The sequence below is a fragment of the Biomphalaria glabrata genome, chromosome 14 (genome assembly GCF_947242115.1).
Source record: "Biomphalaria glabrata chromosome 14, xgBioGlab47.1, whole genome shotgun sequence".
Taxonomy (NCBI): Eukaryota; Metazoa; Mollusca; class Gastropoda; family Planorbidae; genus Biomphalaria; species Biomphalaria glabrata.
The window spans coordinates 34,635,679-34,659,117 of NC_074724.1; positions in this window are offsets into that span (position 1 = coordinate 34,635,679).

The window sequence follows — 23,439 nt, forward strand, 5'->3', positions numbered from 1 at the left end:
GTCTGGGCAAGAAACGACGAATTGACGATAAAAAAGAGGAGGTCCCAAAAAGCTGTGCCACCTGGCCATCATTTCTGGTGGTTAGATGCACAGAGGAGGGAAAAAGCCTGACCAAGTTGAGCCCTTTTATTATCTATAAGGGACTCAAGTCAGTAGTGGGAGAGCCCAAGAGTGTGTCTAAGCTACACAAAACAATGGAACTCCTTGTAGAAGTAGACAGCAAGACACACTCTGATGGGCTTTTAAGATGCAGAAGACTCTGTGATCTCCAAGTGGAAGTCATGCCACACAAGAGTCTGAACACCAGCAGAGGTGTAATCAGCTCTAGGGACCTACTGGAATGTTCCGAGAAGGAAATAGTGGAGGGCATTGAAGGAGTCACCCATGCCCGGCGCATTACCAGGCGCAGGGAGGGTGAGGAGGTCAAAACCGCCACTATTATCCTCACATTCGGAACTAGGACACCGCCAGAGTATGTGAAGGCAGGATACCTACGAGTTCCAGTGAGGCCCTACATACCTAACCCCATGAGGTGCTTCAAGTGCCAGGGTTATGGACACGGCGCGGCAGTCTGTAAGAGGAACACTGTGTGTGCCAGATGTGCTGGAGAGGGTCATGAGGACAAGGGCTGCACAGCCCAGTTCAAATGCCCAAACTGTCAAGCTGGCCACTCAGCCTACTCCAAGGACTGCCCTGTGTGGAAACAGGAGGTTGCCGCGCAGGAGTACAAGGCAAGAAACGGATGTACCTTTAGCCAGGCGAAATCGGCTGTACTGGCCCTACCCAAGGGCCAATTCGGCTTGACAAAGACCTACGCCCAGGCTGTTGCTAAGAAAGGAAGATCCATAGCCACACAGACGGACACATTGACCCCACCACCCCCTCCTCCTCCCCCAACTCAGAAGAAAACACCGCCAAAGAACACACCTCTGAAGAAACAAGAAAGCCCTGTTGTCATGCTAAAGAACAGGTTCTCTGTGCTCGCTGATGAGAGCATGGAGACTGAGCAGCATGTCAAAACCAATACTCCGGGAGAACCCGGAGACATCATGTCTGACACAGGTTCTCCTCAGAGAACCCAGCCAGACACCCCAACCTCTACTGAGTTAGAGGTTGACCAACTCCCTAAGGGGAGAAATCAAAGCGGAGAGGATGCCCGAGGTGAGAGAGGAGGAAATAACCTCCGCTCTAACCAGAGGGATCTCCCCTCTCCAGAGAGAAAGACTTCCCCCAAAAGGGGGTTGTCCTCCTCTCCATCCAAACCCAAGAATAAAAATACCAAGGTCACTGGAATAAAGGGAAACCCCCCCCCCCGGGGGCCTCCCAAGGCCAAATAGCTCCAAGTAGGTCATCTAGAATAAGCCATGGATTCCAGAATTGTACAGTGGAATTGTAGAGGCCTCAAGGCCAATTACGAGGAAATGCAGCTACTGATGGACTCTGAGACTCCTGTAGCTGTCTGCTTACAGGAAACATTTCTAAAAGATTGCATCAGCTTCCGAAGCTACCGTGCTTACACCAAGAATGTTGAGGATGCAGAGAGAGCATCAGGTGGAGTCTGTATCCTTGTGAAGGATAGCATCCCCCATGAGAGGGTAGAACTACAGACCACACTACAGGCCGTAGCAGCTAGGATAACCCTTCACAAGGTTATCACTTGCTGCAGCCTGTATCTACCACCAGGCGCTCCATTAAACCGAACAGACATGGAGGACCTATTGAAACAACTCCCCCGGCCTTATTTAATCCTTGGGGATTTCAATGCCCATAACACCATATGGGGATCCAACAATACCGACACAAGAGGTCGTATGCTGGAGGATATCTTCCTCCAACATGATTTATGCATACTTAATGATGCATCACCGACCTACTTGCACCCAGGAACTGGATCATTCACATGCATTGACCTCACCGTATGCGTCCCCGGACTTCTGGACGATTTTAAATGGTCAGTTAGCAATGATCTACGGGGAAGTGATCACTTCCCAATCATCATTACTAACAATCTCCCTTCATTGGGACGACCTCAGCGGTGGAAACTGAATAAGGCCGATTGGGAACAATTCCAAAAAAGATGCTCTGAGGATATCACAGAAAATATCCTCCATGAACAGAACCCAGCTGATACCTTTGCTAGCAAGCTACTAAGTATAGCCAGGAAAGTTGTACCCCTAACCTCTGCAAATCCAAAACGGCCTAGCAAACCATGGTTTGATACAGCTTGCAAAAGTGCTATTGGTGATAGGAAAAAACGACTGGCTGCATTTATAAAGAATCCTTCCCAGGAAAACCTAAAGCTATTCAGGATAGCTAGAGCAAAGGCTAGACAAACCATACGGTCAGCCAAAAGGAATTCCTGGAGAAGTTTTGTCGGCAGTCTGGATGCCAAAACTTCTGCTAGAGCGGTTTGGAAGGCAGTAAGGCGAATCAAAGGGAAAGAATCAAATGCAATAGGGCATTTGAAAAATCAAGGACGAACTGTCACGTCCCCCAGAGAAATAGCTGACTGCCTTGCATCCTCAATAGCAGAAAAATCATCCACTGCACACTACACGCCAGAGTTCCAAAAAGTCAAAACCAGGGAGGAAAGACACCCCATTGATTTCAGGTCAGAGAACAATGAAGACTACAACAAACCGTTCTCGCTTGAGGAACTGAGGGAATCGCTGGACAAGTCACATGACACAGCGCCTGGAGAAGACGAAATCCATTACCAGTTCCTCAAGCACCTTCCCGAACCCTCATTGGCAGTCCTGCTAGGGGTCTATAACTGTGTGTGGCAAACAGGCGCTTTCCCAAACAGCTGGAGGAAAGCCACAGTTATACCGATACCTAAACCGGGAAGAGACGGCTCTGACCCAGCTAACTATCGACCAATAGCACTAACAAGCTGCATCTGCAAAACCATGGAAAGAATGATTAACAGTAGGCTGGTCTGGTACCTGGAAAGGAATAAAGTGATCTCAAACTACCAGTGCGGATTCCGGCAGGGGCGGACAACAACTGACCACCTGGTAAGGCTGGAAGCTTATATTAGAAATGCATTACTCAGAAGAGAACATCTAGTAGCTGTATTCTTCGATATAGAAAAGGCCTATGACACAACCTGGAAACATGGCATTCTACGTGACCTGGCGCTTATGGGGCTTAAGGGACACCTCCCCCGTTTTGTGGAGGAATTCCTGAAAGATCGAAAATTTCAGGTTCGAGTGGGCAACTCCGCTTCTGACACTCATGACCAGGAAATGGGTGTACCCCAGGGCAGCATTCTGTCAGTCACCCTGTTCAACATTAAAATAAATAGCATCATAAATGCGCTGTCCCCTGGCATAGAGTGCTCTTTGTATGTTGATGACTTTGTCATTCTTACTTATGGGAAAAACATGAACACCTTAGAAAGGAAATTACAGTTATGTTTAAACAAAATTCAGGGTTGGGCAAACTATAATGGTTTCAAATTCTCAGACTCCAAAACAGTTAGTATGCATTTTTGTAATCTAAGGGGACTCCACCCAGACCCTGAACTATTTATACACAAAAAGAAGATCCCTGTCGTGAAAACTACAAAATTTTTAGGCCTCACCTTAGATTCCAAATTTAATTTTCTCCCCCACATTAAGGAACTTAAGAAGAAATGCCAAAAGTCATTAAACATACTAAGAGTACTCAGCCATACGGACTGGGGAGCTGACAGAGATACCTTGCTGCTGCTCTATCGGAGTCTAATTCGATCCAAGCTAGACTACGGATCCATAATATATGGAGCAGCAAGGAAGTCGTACCTAAAAATACTGGAACCAATACAAAATGCTGCCCTGCGTCTCTGTCTCGGCGCGTTTCGTACATCACCTATCCCAAGTCTCCATGTGGAGGCTGGAGAACTCCCCATGGATATAAGAATGAAAAAGCTTGCAATGCAGTATATAGTCAAGCTAAAATCCAACCCCACGAACCCTGCTTTTGACTCCATATTTAACCCCACAGAGGTAGAATTATACAATCGAAGGCCTAACGTCATACAGCCGCTGGGCCTTCGAATGAGAGAACCCATCCAAAATTTAACCCCACCCATTGACCAAATCTCTAAAATAGAAACCCCTCAGAATCCTCCTTGGCTAATGAATAAACCCAAATTAAATTTATCCCTCCTTAATTTCAAAAAAGAAAATACAGACCCAAGCATACTACAAGTCCACTTTAGGGAACTGCAGGAGAGCTACGGAGATTGTGGCACCATCTACACAGACGGATCCAAAATGGAGGGAAAGGTCGCGTGTGCCTGCTCCTTTCGGAACAAAACAATCTCCCGTAGACTCCCCGATGGCTGCTCCATCTTTACGGCCGAATTGCACGCAATATTGCTTGCACTTATGGCCGTAAAAGCATCAGAAAGGAGGAAATTTATAATCTGCTCCGACTCCAAATCTGCATTGCAAGCTTTGGGGCGGATGAAGACTGACATCCCATTGGTACATAAGAGCCTGAAGCTGTTGGACCTAATAACAGCCGACCGTAGGGATGTCACCTTCATCTGGGTCCCCTCCCATGTTGGCATTGAGGGAAACGAAGCCGCAGACAGAGAAGCAAAGAGAGCCCTAAATCATGCGGTGTCAGGAACCCAAATCCCCTACTCGGACCTGAGACAAAGTATTGCCTCTGCCACCTATCGAGAGTGGCAGAACCGATGGGAGGCTGAGACTCACAGTAAACTCAGGCAGATTGTGGCGGATGTCAGGTGGCGGCCCACATCTAAGGGTCTGACAAGGCGTGGTAGCACAACCATGTCCAGACTTAGGATTGGCCACACCTACATCACGCACTCTTTTGTACTGAAGAGAGAGGAGCCCCCACTTTGCGAGTACTGTGACTCTCGCCTCACCGTGGAACATATCCTCGTTGATTGCCCCAGATACCAGGATGTCAGGGCGAAACATTTTAGAGCCACTAATCTAAAAACACTATTTAATAATGTCGACCCTGGGAAGGTACTGGGCTTTATTCGGGAAGTGGGGCTATCTACGAAGATGTGATTTCTGAATTTGTGAACATGCACTATTTACATTAGATTTTTACCAAATATTTAAATTTTTACTACCTTTACTATTTTAACTGTGAATAGACCTTAATTTTAATTATATTACTGTATAGAATCTGGCCCTTGCTGTTTAGAGAGAGAGTAGTCCTTAAGGGACTGCAGGCACGACATGGCCTAAATTGTGCCGATGTGCCTCAAATCAACAAACAAACAAACAAACTTTCGAGAGTAAAGTACTTCGCTACTTTTTTTTTCACTGTAAAAAATGGCGGATGTACTTTTAATCATCGAATCGAAGACATTGCCACCATGGCGGAACATTGTTTCAACACTTTCTGAAAACTGAGACATGTGTAGTATAAGTAGCAGACAGTTGGCATGGTCTTGGGGGAGTCAGGACGTCATTGAACAGTGACCAACTCAGATTCGAACTCGGGAAGTAAACATCGAAGCCAAGCGACCTAACCATATCGTCACTATTTTTAAAACTGCTTTGAAAAAAAAAAAACGTGTCAGAAAGGTATTTAAGGTGATCATTCAACCGTAACGTTTTTCACAACACGGACCGACAGAACCACCGAGTGTCTCCCCGTGTGAGCACTTCCGGTATTGCAGGTAGGAGCGGGAAGGGGTGGGGATGAAAGATCGTCTCCCCCCCCCCCCCCACACACAACACGTACACGCCATCGCCTCGGGGCTGTTGTGTGATAATATCGCTATGATTGCCACCCACAGAAGGGCAGCCGTTGCCAAAGAGGCTGTTACCTGATTGAGATAGTTTCCCCCTGAAATGGGGATGATTATAACAAATCTGACTGACTGCTACACTGACACAGACCTTTTAAAGGTACTGTGACATTCCACTGACAGTCTTTAAGACTAATGTTATCTGATGTCCACTAACTAATGCCATCTGACTGATGTCAACTAACTATTGTCCACTAACTGATGTCATCTGACTGATGTCAACTGACTGATGTCCCCTAATCGATGTCAACTGACTATTGTCCACTAACTGATACCAGCTGACAAATTTTAACAGACAGATGCCATCTAACTTATGTTATCTGTCTGGTGACAAATATATGATATTAACTGACCGATTTCCACTGACTGATGTCAACTGACTGACGTCAAAGATTGATGTAACTGATTCTTAGCAACCTATTTGTCACAGTGATATCAACTGACTGATGTCAACTGACTGATGTCAACGATTGATGTAACTGATTCTTAGCAACCTATTTGTCACAGTGATATCAACTGACAGATGTCAACTGACTGATGTCAACGATTGATGTAACTGATTCTTAGCAACCTATTTGTCACAGTGATATCAACTGACTGATGTCAACTGACTGATGTCAACTGACTGATGTCAACTGACTGACGTCACAGATTGATGTAACTGATTCTTAGCAACCTATGTTGTCACAGTGATGTCAACTGACTGATGTCAACGATTGATGTAACTGATTCTTAGCAACCTATTTGTCACAGTGATATCAACTGACTGATGTCAACTGACTGATGTCAACTGACTGACGTCACAGATTGATGTTACTGATTCTTAGCAACCTATGTTGTCACAGTGACGTCTACTGACTGATGTCAACTGCTGATGTCACCTAACAAGCGTCACTCGTCTAGCAGCTCTGTGTCTCTGACAACATATCCTTATGCAGTCACAAATAAGAGAGTCTAGGAAGGCGATCTGACGCAATAAGTGCGAATATAAAACAACCCTCTATTTGTCTATCTGCCTATATGTCCAGTTGGAGTTAAATAAAAATTTGTTTTGGAAAGGAGCGTGGTCATCTTTTCTTATCCTGCTTCGGTCAAGCGTGAAAAAAAAAAGAAACAGCCACCACACCAGATAAACTGACAACCACCTAAAAAAGAAAAATTTGAAAACCACCTAACAAGATAAATTAGACAACCATTCAATAAGATAAATTTGACAACCGCCTAACACAATAAATTTGACAACCATCCAACAAGATACATTTGACAACCATCCAACAAGATAAATTTGACAACCGTCCAACAAAATAAATTTAACAACCGTTCAACAAGATAAATTTGACAACCATCCAACAAGATAAATTTGATAACCGCCGAACAAGATAAATTTGACACCCATCCAAGATAAATTTGACACCCATCCAGCATGATAAATTTGACAACTATCGAACAAGATAAATTTGACAACCACCCAACAAGATCATTTGACAACCACCCTACGAAAAAATGTGAAAACCACCCAACAAGATAAATTTAACAACAATCCAACGAGATCAATTTGACAACCATCCAACAAGATAAATTTGATAACCGCCGAACAAGATAAATTTGACACCCATCCAAGATAAATTTGACACCCATCCAGCATGATAAATTTGACAACTATCGAACAAGATAAATTTGACAACCACCCAACAAGATCATTTGACAACCACCCTACGAAAAAATGTGAAAACCACCCAACAAGATAAATTTAACAACAATCCAACGAGATCAATTTGACAACCATCCGACAAGATAAATTTGACAACCGCCTAACAAGGTAAATTTGGCAACAACCCAAAATAAATAGACAACCTTCAAACACGAAAAATTTGACAACCCCCCTCCCCAATCAATAGATTTGCTAAACCATCATTACCCCTTCAGAATATGTAATAAAGAGGCGAGATGTACAAATTCTCCTTCTTCGCTAGTGCTGTTAGAGCATGGAATGGGTTGCCTGAGTCAGCATGGAAAACCAGTGACGGCAGAATTTAAGTCATTGGTTAATATGCATGACTAGATGCAAGACGCGTAGGAGGTAATCATCATCTTTTTTTTGAAGTAACATTTGTATGATATAAGAAAAGATAAGATGTGCATGGCTCTCCAGCCACAGCTTGCCGCACCACTGTGTGCTTGGTGCTAAGACAGAATCACAAAGCAAGCTGCTCACCCTCTCCAGCCCATACGCTCCAAAGAAAACCCTCAAAATGAATGCAGTTTGCAAGTTGGAACACAAGGAGAGACAAATCATTCAAGTTTCCTATTCTCTGCATTCCTTGTGTTTTCTGTTACCTGTCTCCTTGCCTTCTCTATCCTTTCAAAACTCAAAAACAAAAAGATATACTGCTGCAGGGGTGAACGACTGTATAGAAAATACAATAAACATGCATATATGTGACACTGAGGGACCAAGTAAAACAAAGGACGTTTGGGCCACTAGGCCTTCATCAACTACAAAACAAACAAAAATTTTTTTTTTGTCTTCTTTGTTTTGTAGCTGATGAAGGCCTCGTGGCCCAAACGTCCTATCTATCTTCAGTATCCTTGCTTTCTATATACAGTCTCAATATCCTAGTTTTATATCCTTAAATACCGCTGCTTTATATCCTTAATAACTTTGTTTTTCTATTCCAAATACATATCTATTCTATCCCAAATATCCTTGTTTTCAGTGACTCTTTAGTAGCCTAGAGCTGACGTCCTACCTGTCAATACTACGCAAGACGTAACAGTTCAGCACCAAAAAGATCCCTCATCTAACTGGAAAATTGAATTCAGCCTTCCTCCCTTTACGCCCCTCTCTCAGCACCCTCCACCACACCAACACGCATGCTTGTTGCCCCCCTTTTGAAGGGGCTTATAGTCGGGCGTGCGGGAGTCTTTGGGCTGTATCGATGTAACACTCGGACTCGTCAAGACCAAATATTTGCCTTGAGCGAGTACAGTGGTGGGGGGGGGGGGGGCTTGCGTAAATCCGAAAGGTAAACATTGGACTAAATTAATAAACGTGGTGTCGGCTCGCCGCTGACAAATGATGACTCAGGGGCGGACACAGCGCTTGTGTTTATGCGTGAGTGTGTGTAGAAACAGTGGCGTCCCATGTATGTGTGTGCGTACTGACACTGTGTGTGTGTGTGTATGTTTATATTATGGCTGGCTGTCCGGTACGCGCTCTGAAATTTCGTCTCGATGGCCCCGGGTTCGAACCCTGACTTCTTCCCTCCCCCGTCTCCTGAGCAGGGGCGCCAGCAGGATGTTTTGCAAGGGCGTGCAATGTGCGACCTATGGCTCTTTAACTTTATTATTACTTTCTAGTTACTCAGATGAATTATTAATATAATAATAACTTATCGTTGCAACTGTACTTCAGTGGAAGCACTCCTTGCTAAGTTGCTTCTTTCAAGATGTTCATTGATTTGAATGTGCAAAAGATGTCTAAAATTTGGCTACTCAAAATTCCGAGAGGGAGAGGGGTGCATGTGCATAGTCCGCATCAATTCCTAAAAGGCCTCGGCTAGTTTTGTTTGGTGTAATGCACAAATTGTAAGACACATTTCTTTATGGATAATAAAGATTAGTAGTAGTAGTAGTCTAATACAATAACTAATGCTTATAACTCTACTTCATTGGAAACACTACTTTTGCAACTAAGAAAAAGTTAATGGATTTGAAAATGCAAAAAAAGGCTGGAATTTGGCAACAAGTGATAAGGACCATATACTTTATTATTATGTAGAGCTTTGAGCCAGCTAGCCCAAACAAGACTCTTGTATTCGGTAACAATAATCAAGTTAAAGTTATGTATCATTTTATTTTTTAGTTTTGGCAGCTTGTTTAAAATAATAGACAAGTTAACATTCACATAATTGCCACAGTTAGCTTCTAATAAGTCCCTTACAGTACTTTTAACTTTAAGGAATAATGGACATTCCAAATACATATATTTCTCGTTATTAGCATTTTCAAGATGGTATAATTTACATTCACGGTCATTTGCCCGTTTTTTAACCATAGGGGTCATCCCAAAGATAAGTCTATAACTAATCTCTCTAGCTTTTGGTGGGATATGTTTTCTGTGTATGTTTATGAATGTGTCCTTGAATTCTGTCACCCCCAAGAACTCTCCCCCACTTAATCCTATTCACTAGGCTTTCATGTAACAGCTTTTTAAGTGTTGTGTATGATTCTTTGGTTTTGTTGTGTATTAATTGTTCATTACCAGGTAAAATTCTTGAAATAGATCTGTAAAATGGATGAGTGACTGTACCAAAATAGTGAGGAGTGTAATTGTGTATTGGAAGAAGACTACTTAATCTTAAACCGTAATAGTAAATTGTCTAAACTTTTTTTTTGGTATCAACTTAGTCTTGAGTGCTGCCACTAATGAAAGAGACAAATGGTACAGAATGAATGTCCTAAAGTACCAGTATCTTAGCAAGACACCGAGAGGTCCTGAGGGTCTGTTTGAATCACCAGAGACTGAACAGATGTCAGTCTTAGTTTGTTTTTTTTTTCATTCAGTACTAAAGAGATTACCTTGCCAACAACACATAAGGCAAAACCTACCTAACGCAAAATGTTAAATCTGTAAGAAGCTAGAGCCACTGAGCAGAGGACAGCATGGATCTGTGCCAAGTTTGTCTGCAGTTAGATTAAACTTAAGACGGAATCAGGGTCCTACCAACAGATTCTCGGCAATGTGAACTCCTGGTAGGAGCTAAACCACAATATTACTCGAACACAGCTACCATCTCTTCAATAACCTTTTCATGAAAGATGCCTTTCCGAAAAAGACACAATTCATAAAAACAACCTGCATCCATTAAACCACTGTTAAGTCAGAAGTGGTGGTCTCCTTTCCATAAGGACTAAAATAGAAAGATTTAGAAACTCCTTTATCCCACTTTCGGTCAGAATGTCTCAAGTTTATTTGTCGTCACCGAGAAGTATACAGTAGCCTAATTAATAATAATTTTATTTATAAAGCGCTGTTAACAAACAAAATGTAGGCTCAAGGCGCTGTAATAACATTACAAACAAAAACACGAGAGCTAAAATGACAGTTAATCTAAAAAAGTTTTAAACAGATAGGTCTTAATGTTCTTCTTAAAAGTGGTGTAGCATGTTGTCTGTCTGAGATCAATGGGGAGTGAGTTCCAAACCTTTGGTCCGTGAACTGAAAAAGCACGCAGACCGCAGCCTTTGAGGGAGAAACGTGGCACTACTAAAAGCGTTGAGTCCATTGAGCGCAGGGCTCTCTGGGGGACATATGGAGTAATCAGTTCGCTAAGCTATAAGGGCATCTCATTGTTATATATACACTGATGACAATGTGTGGCGACCTTGTAATCGATTCTTAAATGCTGGATGTGTGTGTATGTGTGTGTGCGCATGTTATGTATGTGAATATTGTTATTGTTAAGTAGTTATGTTGAAGTAGACAATTGCATTGTAACTGAGTTTCAATTTGTTTATCATTGTCAGAATAAGTCCTACCGACGGATTCTCTGCAATGTAGAGTCCAGGCGAGACCTAGCGATGACACCATGGTCAGATCCTATCAGCTGATTCCATGTCATGTGGACTTGAAATGACATCACGGACTAAGTCGTAGCAATTGTTTTCTTTTTTCGTACTCCGTAACAGAAGCGCGTGGCCCAGCGTGCAGCATTTCTGATGGTCGTCCATGCCATCATTTCCGTTGGCGCTGGTCTATGGGGGATCACGTCTATCTAACACGTGATCTCACACTCCAAACCCGCCCCTTTACTTTAACAAAAAACTTCATACTGTATCGACTGTTCCAATGTTCGTGCCTGTGCGCAATCGCCACTTTTGCTACTAACTTCCTGGACCTTTATGGAGGGGCGTGCCACTTACATTAAGAAGTGATATTTTTTTTCGAAAGTTTCGGTTCTACGCCCTTTCCTACTTTTCTATTTGAATGCGTCTGGTGGTGTGGTATTCGCTTTGGACTGCCTTCTCGCTGGTCCCAGGTTCAGACCCCGCCTCAGACATTGCCAGTGACAGATTTTTATTACGACAGCTATCCGCCCGGTGCGCCGAACATCGAGGGAGGATCTAAGTAAGTACTAAGTAAGTAAGTACTAAGGAAGACTAAGTAAGTAAGTACTAAGTAAGTACTAAGTAAGTAAGTACTAAGGAAGTAAGTACTAAGTAAGTAAGTACTAAGTAAGTACTAAGTAAGTAAGTACTAAGTAAGTACTAAGTAAGTAAGTACTAAGTTAGTAAGTACCAAGGAAGACTAAGTAAGTAAGTACTAAGTAAGTACTAAGTAAGTAAGTACTAAGTAAGTAAGTACTAAGTAAGTAAGTACTAAGTAAGTACTAAGTAAGTAAGTACTAAGTAAGTACTAAGTAAGTCTAAGTAAGTAAGTCTAAGTAAGTAAGTACTAAGTAAGTAAGTACTACGTAAGTAAGTACTAAGTAAGTAAGTACTAAGTAAGTAAGTACTACCTAAGTAAGTACTAAGTAAGTAAGTACTAAGGAAGTAAGTACTACGTAAGTAAATACTAAGGAAGTAAGTACTAAGGAAGTAAGTAATAAGGAAGTAAGTACTAAGTAAGTACTAAGTAAGTACTAAGTAAGTACTAAGTAAAAAAGTACTAAGTAAGTACTAAGTAAGTGCTAAGTAAAAAAGTACTAAGTAAGCTGCCACTCCCCCCCCCCCCCCCATCCCCGTCCCCCGGGCAGTTATTCGAGAAGTTTGGGATCGGATGCAACAATCTTCACTTCTGAAGGAACATTCCCCTGCCGTCCAGGGGAGGGGGGGGGAGGTTTGAACAAGGATGTAATAATTATAATTCCGACGGAACATCTAAAACAAAGCCAATATACAATTAGCCAGAAGTAGCTAAAATTAAACTCTCCCCACCCCCACCATTTCTTTTATACTCTCTAAAACTTCCACATTTTAAACAAAAACTGTTTACAAGACTTCATTGCCATCGGAACTGCTTCCACGACATGCTTCTTTTATTCTGAAACGGCGGACAGAGAGGAGGACCTTCAGTCCTGGGTGAAATATGTTCAAGGAAAAGTCATTTTATATTAAAGTGGGCCAGGAAATATGTGCGCGCGTGTGTGTATGTGTGTGTGTATGTATGTGTGTATGTGATGTGTATGTGTAGGGGTCAGAGGTCCGACAAATGATGGGAGAAAAAAAAAAGAGAAAAAAAGAGAAAAAAAAAAGGCGGTCAGGGGCTGGAAGAGAGACTTGTCCACTGGACAGCTCCTCGATCCGGAACAAAGGGCCCCAATCTTATCTTGACTCATCAATATTCTCTCCCCCTTATGCCATAGGTTTTGTGAAGGGGTCAGCGCCTGGTGATTTGATTTATTCTTAAATTACCTCCCTTCGCATCCTCATTTCAGGCGCTCATAATATTCCGTCCCTCTCTCTCTCTCCCGCCGTCCACTCCTCTCCTCTTTGACTGATATTGCTATCCTCCCAGTTATAGGAGGAGGGAATAGAGGGCCCGGGGGGGGGGGGGGGCGGCTGAAAAAGGGAGAGAACTTAGCAAGGAAAAATTGTGAAAAATTTAAAGATTGTCAAATTGTAATAATTTTTAAAAATTACGAAATTTATGTTCGCCCTTTAGAAAAGAGTAGATTTATAGCAATTCTTGGAGCTGTTTGTAATCCACACTTGAAACATTATCAATATTTATAGACATGTTTTCTACTATAGCCGGAAAAACTGGGAAATTTGAAGATCTACAGCCAGAAATGTTACGAAACTGGCAATGTAGAGCCTAAAATAAATCAGAAATTAAAACAATAAGGTTTTGTAGATTTAGGAAGCGCGGTGGCTGAGTTGTAAAGCGCTTAAATTCCGAACCGGGGTTCCGGGTTTGAATCCTGACAAAGACAGGGATTTTAATTTTGGGATAATAGAAAGAAAACTATATGGAGAGCTCCCTGATTTGGAAACCACTGCGCAGTTCATCTCATATATTGGTCTAGTCATCTGAACAATCCAACATAACAATGATAACGAAGAAGAAGAAGAAGAAGAAGAAAATTTTGGGATCTTTTGGGCGCCTCTGAGTCCATCCAGCTCCGATGGGTACCTGACATAAATTTGGAAAAGTAAAGGTCGTTGTACTGGTCACATGACACCCTCGTTGATCGTAAACCAACAAAAAAAAAAAGACTTTTTATATCTTTACTCATCTGCCCTATTGATCGCGAAGTCTGAAAGCGGAACTTTACTTTGGAGATTAACAGACTTAAACTGATGCGCGCCTCGGTCATGGCAACATTTTTATTCGCTTGCGAATCTTGGACTTCAGAACTGGAAGTGGAAGATCCTAGTGAGGGAATGGAGAAGCTATAAAAGGATCCGAGGTATCACATACCAACCGGATACAAATGAGGAAATCTGAAACAGGATCGTAATGTGCCCCAAGATAACCTACCGACCATTATCAAAGAAATTAAAATACAAGAAAAGTAAAAACTATATATAACGAGCTCCTTATGTCTCGCAAAGACTTTCCTACAAGGAACAGTACCAGCGATGGGAGGACAGCTTCAAAGACTGGGCGGTAAATCAATGAAATGTATTCGTCATGGCAAAAGACAGAGAAGAATGGAGAGAGCCTGTCGACAGATCATGTGTGGTGCCCCATCGGTGAAAGTGAATGGTGAAGCCAGAAAATTTAAACCCCAGAGGCAGAAAGTTACAATACTCAAATGTCACATTGACATTAGCCTAATCTACAGCGAATACCGACTACAACCAAATGACCACTCGAAGTATTCTTTAGAAAAAAAACATAATACAATAATACGAATGTCTGATTGGCAAAGATACAAAGAACTCAATGACACTGGTATGATGGACGCGTCATTTAGAAGAGGAACTTAAAAAAAAACACAAGCGACGAAAAAATATAATGATAAGAGAAGCAACAAGATGCTTAAAATACATGAGCTTAAAAAAAACAACAACCCAGAAGAACTTAAGCTGGGATAATAAAAACCGATCGAAGTGTATCATCTCTAAAAGCCGTCTCTCTCTTGCCTCTCTCTGCCTCTCTCTCTCTCTCCTCTCTACCTAATGGTGGCTCCAATAACAGCAGCAATTATCAGACAATTTGAGGACACGTAGAGTAGTTTTTGAGAGTAAAGAGGGAGGTGGGGGGATTTGTCCCCGGGATGTGACGACCTGAAGTCTGGGTTGATGCTGTTTTTGTCTTTTTTTTTCCGTCTATGTTCAGATTTTGGAAAGAAAGTCTTCAAAACAAAGGGAATGTGATAGTTCCTATCTAGTTTTAGGATGCCGACTTTTAAATAGATATATCGTGAGTCTTTCTACCCTCAAATAAGGGGGAGTAGTTTAAGCCTCTGATAAAGGTGAGCCTGTTAAGCCTCAGATAAAGAAGAGCCTTTTTCAGCCTCGGATAAAGGGGAGTCTTTTCAGCCTCAGATAAATAAGAGCCTTTTTCAGCCTCGGATAAAGGGGACTCTTTTCAGCCTCAGATAAATAAGAGCCTTTTTCAGCCTCAGATAAAGGGGAGTCTTTTCAGCCTCAGATAAATAAGAGCCTTTTTCAGCCTCGGATAAAGGGGAGTCTTTTCAGCCTCAGATAAATAAGAGCGTATCACCCTGATATGCTCTGCACTAAAGTAGTAGTAGACTAGAGCCTAGTGTAAGAATTCATTCGAAATGCATGAATGAATTAATTTTAATTAGAGTGTTGAAATTGATTAGAGTGATACTAGGGCAACTGCGGCACAGAGCGAATGTGTAAAAAAAACTGAAAAGAAGTAACTGGTTTTTGGACTTGGGGAAGGGTCAAGGGCGCAGATTTTCCTTTCCTCTTCCGGGTCACATAAATTTTTGTTTCAAAATTATCAACATCTTAAAAGTTTTCACAAGGTAGGTATGGACAGAGAGGAAAATGTTGCGTAAGAGAGAGAGAGAGAGAGAGAGAGAGAGAGAGAGAGAGGCGGGAAGATAGAGAGGAAGCCATAGTGAAAATGAAGTAAGAGAGGAAAGAGAAAGAGATAGAGGATGGAGAAAAGGGGAGAGGAGGAGATAGGGATAGATAGTAGTTAAGAAGAGACAGATGGACTAAAAGAGAACATGGGAGACGAATAGAGAGATATAACAAAAAGAGAAGAGAAAGAGAAACATAAACAATCAGACTACCCAATGTCAAGGACGTCTATGTCCAACTTTCTCATTCTGTGCGAACATAAAATGTGTAAGCACTTCTTAGCTTGCAGTCTGCAGTGTAATACTCTACCTCACACTTGGACCTCTCAACATAAAAGTAGCGAATTAACATCCAAACATCATTCATGACATCGCAAGTACAACATCACACTTGATCGATCTAAGCAGCCTGATGCTACACGAGTGTCACATATTCACTACGTCACAGAGAAGGCTTTAATCCACGTCATAGAGTCAATGACGTCAAATAAAAGGCATACGAGCCGAGAACTATATATGAAGACGAGTGTCTTCTGGGATCACATTTCAAAGAAGACGCTAAAGAACTTATTGTTATTTCTGGAAATGTTGAGTTAGATAAGATAAGATAAGATAAGATAATTTTATTGGTTCAAACCAGTGGAAGTTCATTTTGACTACAGCATTACTATCATAACAATAACTACCATAACAATAACAATATGGATGCGAATACGAGTTCAAAGAAGATTACGTCCCTTAAAAATAATGAGACATGTTTCCAAAAAGCATCTTTTCAGCGGTGGCTGAGCGGTAAAGCGCTTGGCTTCCGAACCGGAGACCGGGGTTCGAATCCTGGTGAAGTCTGGGATTTTAATTTCGGGATCTTCGGGCGCCTCTGAGTCCACCCAGCTCTGATGGGTACCTGACATTAGTTAGGGAAAAGTAAAGGCGGTTGGTCGTTGTGCTGGTTACATGACACCCTAGTTAACCGTGGGCCACAAAAACAGATGGCCTTTACATCACCTGCCCTATAGACCACACGTCTGAAAGGGGGACTTTACTTTATATTAACTTCGCTAACGTTAGAAGCACCTCTTTCAGATTTCGAGATCTACAGGACTAAAGATGTGAACGTTGTTATGGCACGATTTGGATATAGTTATTTTTTTGTTTTAGCCAAAAGGGTGGGGGGAAGGAAGAGGGAGAATTTGAAAATCTCCTCGGGCCACCACATGAGGGGGCTCCAAATTAGTGGTTTTTTTTTACATTAAAAATTAGATATTACGCAAAATGCAGGGGCCCCCCAAAGTGGTCAAGCCCCCCCCCGGGCCCCCAAACGATGGGAAATTCCTAGCTACGCCCCTGGACGCGACTAGTACAAATTAGACTAGGTTTTGAGGAAGAATAGCGAAACGTAAATAGATACTTCTGAAGGCAGAGGCAGAGTTTTTATGGAGGTAGAGATTTAGCTTGAAGACATTCGACAGTTCCCTTCGTTGTTATTTAAACTTCTTGTTCGACATTCGCTATCATCATTGACTAACTTATAATGTTGGCTTTTCGCCTGTGGTATTGGATTTCGTTATTTGAAAGTTACCTCCGTTTTGGCTTTATCTGTGTAAGACACAGCGCAAGCACCGGACAAGGTCATCTCTTTCTATGGCCGAGCGTTAACAAAAGTGTCATGTGGCCAGCACAACGACCAACTTTTTTTCCCCCAAATTATTTCAGGTAATCATTAGAGTTGGTTGAACTCAGGTGATTCCCAAATTAAAAATTCCAGTCTTCATCGAGATTTGATCGGGGGTCCTATCAGATCGAAAGCCAAACGCTTTAACACTCAGCCACCACTCCCTTAACTAAAAAAATAAAAGTTTGTACATTGTAAATGTGTAAAGAGAGAGTATTGCAAGGTTTATTTTTTTCCTTTACGCTCCTTCTCGGGAGTAAGAATTGACGCACCAGATTACTTGTACTTGGAGGCGAAATGAGCTCAAATAGTCAATTAGTCCAATCATTGGTATATGAGATGATAAAGCTGCTATCAGGATTTGAATCCAAGACTTCAAGCAGCAGCTCAACTACCCCATCCCTAAGTAAAACATTGTGGGTTAGTTTACCTGTAAAGAAATTTTATTAAATATTCAAATCACTCATCACTCGTTATATTCATCGTTACCTTGTGTTAAAGGGGAGGTAAGCACGTTATTTGCGATAAGCTACACAGCTGTATGTAGAAAGTCGATAAATTAAAATTGTCGATGTTTACCCAAGGGAACTGATAGAAAACAAAAATCATTAAATATTTTATGAAGATATATTTGGTTTTAGTTCTCGGTGGAGTTATCTAACTTGTATGGGCCAAATAAGTTTTGTTGAAATTAAGTGACTGACGGAATCGTTAAGGGGCCACTTACTTCTCTCTCTCTCTCTCTCTCTCTCTCTCTCTCTCGTTCCTCTTTTCTTTTATCCGTCTTCCTCTGTATATATATATATATATGTATATATATGATATTATATATCTATTTATCTATCATACTATTTCTCTGTCTCGGAGTATCTGGGAGAAGGTTTTCCGTGCTGCCTTTAGAAGCTCAGCAAACACAACTCTGCTTGAGTCGAACTCAAAACCCCCTTTAAAGGTAGCCAATCCATAGCCAAGCGGTTTTGTCCTCTCGGCCACACATCCAGTTTCTCTCTGTCTCTCACTCTCTCTCTCTCTGCTTCGTATTCTCTCTTTATCAACTCTGTTAGGCGCCTCCGCGCTGTGTCTAAATGCAGCTAAGTTAAACAGAGGTAACACTCAACGAAATCCAATAACACAGGCGAAAGACCAACAAGGTAAGTCATTCGACGCTGAAAGCGAATGTCGAATAAGTTTAATAAAAACAATGGGAACCGTCAAACCGTCGACTGTCGTCAAGCTAAATCTCTACGTTCATAAAAAAAAAAAAAAAAACAACTGCCTCTCTCTAAAGCCGTCAAGAGTGGTCCGTTTGCATCAGCGGTTCTCAACCTTTTGTTCTCGGCGACCCCTTTTCACAATCCACTCTGCCGCGACCCCCTCCCCCACCCCCCCCCCCCCGCATACACACACAGCAATAGAAGAGTAGACAAAAACAATCCATTTTTTCAATGGCAAATCGTCAATCGACCCCCAAGGGGGTCGCGATCCACAGGTTGAGAGTCCCTGGTTTACATCGATTTCTATTTCGATATTCTTAATTAATCAAATCCTAGTCTTGTGTTTAATAGTGGCCCGTCATTGTCTCAAGTCAAAACTCCCCTATTTACGAAACAAATAACTAATTCCTAATCTTGCCATAACACCTCTTTTCACACCACTCAACAAAACCTCAGCTATAACTCGACGCGACACCTCCCCGCTAAGGATTTACTCATGTTAAGAAATAGGGCTCGTGTCCTTCACACCTAAGAGTATAATACTCTGTACTTTAATATCCATTTTCGGTATTTGTTTTTTCACTTATAACAAGCATATCAAGGAATTAAAACCACAGACTTCCATTCTTTATCTCTACACTCTTACAACCAAGCCACCCGAGAAATCTATGTCAAACACAGACTACTATAAACATAAACAAAATAATTTATAGCCCGGTATTTAGAAAGTAACTATTGTTTTTACTTTAAAGAAACAACAACACTTTGCATAAAACTTCAGCATTAAGGCTATAAAGCCTCAAGTTCCCCATCTTAAAACCGGCCTCGGTGACACAATAGAACACTCCAGTAGGTGTCAACCATCGATTTTCAATACACGCGGACGCACAAACCTGTAGACCGAGTGTCGAAAGGAATGAGAGAAGACGCTATGTGGGATTCAATTGGACTGCAGTCTCTGGAGGATTTCGTTTGTTTTCATTGTGAAAAAAATAAAAGGGGACGATGATATACACAAAAATAATTAATGACATATGCGGGCTTGGGTGCAAAACAATGCATAATATAGCAAGGCGAGGCCTGTTTTAGTATTGGGAACGCCTCAGCCAAGACAATTACTGCAGCGCTGAATAACAATGGAAGAAAAGTGTGCTTATCGACTATAAAAATATAAACTCGCTGAAGGTGTTAAATTTTATAGTTTGTGGGTCATTAAGGGATTGAAAGTGTGTATATGTGTGTGTATATGTGTGTGTATGTGTGTGTGTATGTGTGTGTGCTATTAACGTGTGTTCGTATATCACAGTTGTTCCTCTATAAATGACTTTTTTTGTTCGATTGCTCCAACTTACTTTCACATACTAACAACCAATTAAAACAGACACCTCCAATGGGGGATTCTGCGCGTGCATGCTAATTATAGACACGTATACAACTTTGTCCTAGCATTTGGAATATGAAATCTGATTTTTGCGGGTGGCATCTCTCGGTATTTTATTTTGTGTTTGCAAGATATAGTTCAGTGTCTTATATTGACTTGGAACCTATCGGTGTGCATGTCTATCTAATATATATATAATTGAAAGTAAGGCGTATGTATGTATGCATGTATGTATGCCCCGAATCAAAATAAAAACCGTTTGACCAATCTTGATAAAACTTAGCATAAATGTTTCTTAGATCATGGCGGAGACCGTAGTTATGTTATGTCCCTCTTACAGTCGGAGGGCCCTAAAAATAAACAAAAAGTACCTACATTTATCACTGTTAAATAACGAAACTTTTTAACAAATCGGGTAAACCCGTTTTCTCAGTATTTTATATTTGATTTGATTAGGTCGACTAAACGGGTAAACCCATTTTCACACTCTACTTTTGTGAAAGGAACATTCTCCATCTTTAACATAAATCTAAATTAAAACCAGCAGATCAGTCATACTAAAGTCTTCAGGCCGCTCGGGTCATATCCAGCTAGTATATATATATATATATATATATATATATATATATATATATATATATATATATATATATATATATATATATATATATATATATATATATATATATATATATATATATATATATATATGTAATAGATGTAATAAAACGTGACCTCAAATCAGTGAACATCAAAACTGACAATTGGGAAGACATAGCTCTGGACTGCAACAGATGGAGAGAGACAGTGACCAAGAAAGCTATGGACAGTGAAAGTACATGGGTCTCAGCTCAGGAAGAAAAACGTACAATCCGAAAAAATGGCCAGCTCCTTTACCACCGAAGCAAAAGCCACCTTAACCTGCGCTATCTGTGGACGGGAGTGTCTCTCCAAAATAGGGCTCCACAGCCACATGAGGAAGTGTGCTCGGAGATGAACCATAGTCGTTCTACGACTGAAGGAGGAGGCCAATGATGATGATGTATATATTCGTCAGTTTTGTTTAGATTTGAAAAATTAAAAAGCGCAATTAAAAATATAACTTAACCATTGGCCTGACTGATCAATGTTTATCAAATGGTTAATAATAGTATTTTTAACGCGTAACAAAGCGAAAGCAATGTGTAAATAAAACTGTTCCGCAAGGGCCGACCATGAGTTTGTGCCTAACACGAACTCCCATTATTATATGCATTTTTTTAATTTCTAAGATTTAATGCGCATTATCAGCTTTACGTCATACTTATTAAACCCACTTTTTCCTTCTTCAATTATTTTTGTTTCCTTTACATTTTGTTTCCAGTTTCAAATTGAATTTATTTATTGTTAAATAATTATTTTAAAGGTTCTGTCACCAAAATGTATGTTAGACTTTTTTGTTCCCGATTTTCTTGGTTGCTGGGGTCTCCCCAATGATCTATTTGGTTCTTTCTTTCAAGAGCTCGTTCGCTTTGGGACAGAAATGGTCCAGTATTCAAAATCTTAAAACACCCATTTAGCAACAGGACAGCTGAGTGGAAGAGGTGTGTGTGTGTGTGTGTGTATGTGGTGTCATTCGGTGTGGACAAGAGCTGCCAACTTGACCAACATTTTGGTTTTAGTTGCGTGAAATATCAGGGCGCTGGACTAGTGGCATGAAGGAAAAGGGCGCTGGAGGTTAGAAAAAGGAGAAAACATAATTAGGAAATGAACCTAATTAGGAAATGAACCTAATGAAGAAATGAACCTAATGAAGAAATGAACATAATGAAGAAATGAACATAATGAGGAAATGAACATAATGAAGAAATGAACATAATGAAGAAATGAACATAATGAAGAAATGAACATAATGAAGAAATGAACATAATGAAGAAATGAACATAATGAGGAAATGAACATGAAGAAATGAACATAATGAGGAAATGAACATAATGAGGAATGGAAATGAACATAATGAAGAAATGAACATAATGAGGAAATGAACATAATGAGGAAATGAACATAATGAAGAAATGAACATAATGAGGAAATGAACATAATGAAGAAATGAACATAATGAAGAAATGAACACAATGAAGAAATGAACATAATGAGGAAATGAACATAATGAAGAAATGAACATAATGAGGAAATGAACATAATGAGGAAATGAACATAATGAAGAAATGAACATAATGAAGAAATGAACACAATGAAGAAATGAACATAATGAGGAAATGAACATAATGAAGAAATGAACATAATGAAGAAATGAACATAATGAAGAAATGAACATAATGAGAAAATGAACATAATGATGGAATGAGCAAGTATGAGAGAATAAGTGGGTATGAGTGATTGAAAAGAAAAATTAAAAAATGAGAATTTTTTTTTTCAATTGTTAAGTTTACAAAAATCCATTTTTGACATCTAAAAATATTTATAAATCATTATTGTCACACTGTCACGCTCTATCTATCAAATGTTAAAGCAGCATTTGACAGAGATTTGGGTACCCGGGGGGATTGACCTCTTTGGAGGCCCCTTGCATTTTGACATTCGACATATGACATGAGATAATGTACGCAAATATATATAAGCCCAAAATCAAATTGGTTCAGTATATCAGTAAACTTAACAAAAAAATAATCATGAAGACTCTTTTAATGAATATTGCCGTTGTTTATTAGTTTAAATAATGCACAAGTGACAACTCTCAATTGATATCGCTTCACGTCGTGCATTCTGTGCAGCAAAGACATCTATAACAACATCTACATCGATACTTTCTAGTATTTGTGACTTCACTGACATTAAAGCCATGATAAGCCTTTCTTGTGTCATTGTGCTCCTGAGATACTTTTTGATGAACTTGAGCTTTGAGAATGATCTCTCACATGACGTAATGGAAGTGGCCTGAGTAAGCGGTATTAGGAGGAGGTTGCAAAGTTTGAGCAAACGTAATTACCATATGAAGCTTTTTTTCCTAAATATGTCTATTGGTGATTGTATGGCTGGTTGAAAAGTGCTCGTGCATCAATGACATCCTTGAAAAAGCGATTTTCCATTTATTTCATCATACAAACAGGAAAAGTAGCACAGTTTGTCATAAGCGTGTCTTCATCTAACAGGTGTCTTGGTTCAAGAAGAAACCCAAAGGTATCCATTTTCTTTCCAGCCTTTGGAATCTGCCCTTCATCTCCATATGAAATCTGTCCAGCACTTCTGTCGCAACACGTTTGAATTGCAGTTCTGTTGACAGTCCTACATTAGAACTCAACTTCCCATCAAGTCTTTTCTTTCTTCTGGTTATTTTGATTACAGGGAATCCATAGTTTTCACTATCTTCTTTTGCT